A 3,107-nucleotide genomic window follows, 5' to 3' on the forward strand; every position below is an offset into this window, starting at 1 on the left:
AACTAAATAAATATAAAATAAAACAATAAAAACAATCACTCCCAAATACAATATACATGTAAAAGTCACATGTTCCTTTGTATATCAGGTGTAGGCAACCTCCGGGGCCATATGAGGCCCTCTAGTGGCCCTCTGTGGCTATGACAAAAAATTATGTGAGTACGCTGAGTTTTTCAGCAAGCTGTGCACTTGGGAACGGGTAGAAATCAAAATTTTTATGGTTTGGCAGCACGCAAAATGGCCCAGGTTTCCTTGCAGCATCTGAGTCTCCCACAGGCTCAACTTGGTTTTAAAAGCCCTCACCGCAGCGTACAGATCTGTGATGACATGGTCCCGCCCCTGAAGCTGCAGGTTCAGCGCATCCAGATGGCTCGTGATGTCACACATAAATGCAAGCTCACAGAGAAACTTGTCTAGAAAGCTCCTGTTCTCCACCTTCCTGTTTGGCCATTTTTTGGGAGGGGTGTCTGCCCGAGGTGACTGGTAGATTCATTGGTTGATATTATCATTACCAGAGTGTGACACCCCTGATCAAGAGTCACCCTTCCTCTCCATAAGACAACAGGGTTTGAAGAAGAAGAAGAACTTCGTCTGTGCCAAGAATATGTGATCTCCAGCTGCTGTTTGCATTAGAGTGGATGTAAAGCATGAAAGCGCAGATGTTTCACCAGCTATCGAGTTAATCCAGAAGGGATGTGACAGTGTTCTAAGAGAGGAAAGTGGAAGTCATCTTGCCAGTCATTTTCATATATAAGATTATATATTAATATAGTATAGAGTAATATATTCTAAAGCTAATCTGAAACCGTTACTGCTAGTGTTGAATATATATTAAAGGACCAAAGACTGCCAGACAAAACTACTTGAATATGACACCAAACGTTCTGACCTTTAGTCTGATATAGTGAATGCATCTTCAGCATCTTCAGCATGTTTCATAGCCTCAGAGTGTACCATCGGGTTCAGGAATGGATGGGAAACTCGCTACCACCGGAGGAACGAGGCTGGAGGATCCAAGACTCCCTCATTCCCATCCATTCCAACCAGCAGTGGAAGACTCCACCAGGAATAAGGTAGTGAGGCACCAGTGCTTGGAAATTCATGATGCATTTATAGTGAAAGAGCTTAGTTAGGGTTAGGGCACTTTATGTCTTGTTTTGCACACTGGAAGGGACTGATCTCTTTTTATGACAGTGTGAGTCAGTTCTGGGACTCCTTTTCTATCACTGAGTAAACTGTCGACCCCTGATTAAGTGACGTATTTTATGGATTTCATATTGTATTCAAGGAATAAAAATAATTGATAAACAATGAGCCCAAATATTGAACCCAGAATCTGCAGGAAGTTTGTGTTAAACAAGTGATTTGGATGAAATTGAGCAGATTATTTCCTGTGAATATTACATGAGAGATTTTAGCTCTTTGGTTGTTTTAACTGTTGACTTTTCTAATACAGAGACTCTGTGTTTAGAGAGGAGGTTATATTTGCAGCTCTGGATCAGCTCAAAGTTTACATCTTAAATAATAATCTAAAAAATAATAGTTTTCCTCACAAAGAATAATGAGATGCTGAGAAATAGGCCTTGTGTGTTTATTATATGAATATAAACTATAGGTTGACTGTGTTTACAGTTGGGAACCACTGACCTAATGTCTTTATTTAATTCTGGAAGTTGGGAAAGTTGCATTCAAATAACTTCTGTTAAATCCTTCACATGCTGTTTGTAGGGATCTGTTCCCTGTTTAGATGTAACCTGTAAGTCATTTCAACCCGTTTCACACAGGAAGTTGTGCCTTATATGAAATGTTACATTGGTATTCATCGGTGACTGTGAAGTTTTACTTGATGAAAGTGTTTGAATTCTGACTCCAACACTAAACTGATGAACAGTTGGTGGATAGTAATCAGTTACTCCGTTACATTACGTCTGCTGACGTCTCTATAACACTTGAATCTTTGTATTATGGTATTTATAAGCTGACATGAAGTTGACCAAAGATGCCTCAGTGCCTTTTCCAACATATGCTGACCACACCACACCCAACTCTCTCCTCCTCTAATTCACACAACACACACCACCACACAACCACAACCTCACAAACACCACCACAGTCTGCTGCCAAATGATGTTGATGTACTGTATTAAGCTGAACAATTAATTCCCCCTTTATAGAATTTGGACTAATGTCTGCTAATGTTTGAATTTGTTCTGTAAACTGATAATATATAAATAAAGTGTTTAAAAAAGGACAACATGAGCTTCATATGGTTTTATTTTTTTATTAAGTAAGTAGTTCAGTCACTTAATTTTAGGCTGCAGCACATTTTGTTAGGCTGAGGTCATTATTTATCTGTTCACAGGGGCCCCAATGAAGAGATATTACATACAACATATGATCGACCCATTCCAAAACCTTAAATAACTCCATGATAATCATATTTTACAGTCCAGATTTTTAAACCTTACATTAATTTTTTCAGTTAAAAATAAATGTTCATTCAACGTCTTGCAATGCTACAAACTGTCTGACCATCCAGTGGGCAGACTGAAGGCTGTTTCTGTTTCATATATATGATCATTATGTGGAAAATGGATTACCACTGATTGTATAACAGATCTCTCTGGATGTTGCCAAAAAAGAAAAAAAGCAAAATAAACTGCTTTGAATTAGTGCATTGTAACATAAATGTACTTAATGTGCTAACCATTGCCTACATCTTAAGCTAAAGCTAAGCCTAAAGAAAAAAGCATCCAGAAACAATTAAAGTTACAATGTGAACATTTGTAAAAATACTCCTCCAGTGTTACAATGATATCCTCCCCTGCTCTTCTTTTCTGCCACCTTCCCTGGTCCATTTTGGTCCACTTCTGTCCCATCCATGAGACAGCTTTTCCTCACAACTGCAATTTTGCTTCCCAACTGGGGATGCTTTTCTTCATTCTTCAGGATCCCTCTTTCCTGCCTGTGAAGTGCCAACCCAGAAACAGGAAAGTGTTGCAAGTTTGAATGTGTTCATGTGTTTTTGTCTAATCAATGAATGAGTGTTACCAGTGAGAAAACTACGCAAGCAGAACACAAAATATGATATACTGAACCTGGAATAA

This window comes from Morone saxatilis, unplaced genomic scaffold (genome assembly GCF_004916995.1).
Source record: "Morone saxatilis isolate NCDOM2014 unplaced genomic scaffold, NCSU_SB_2.0 Contig4, whole genome shotgun sequence".
NCBI lineage: Eukaryota > Metazoa > Chordata > Actinopteri > Moronidae > Morone > Morone saxatilis.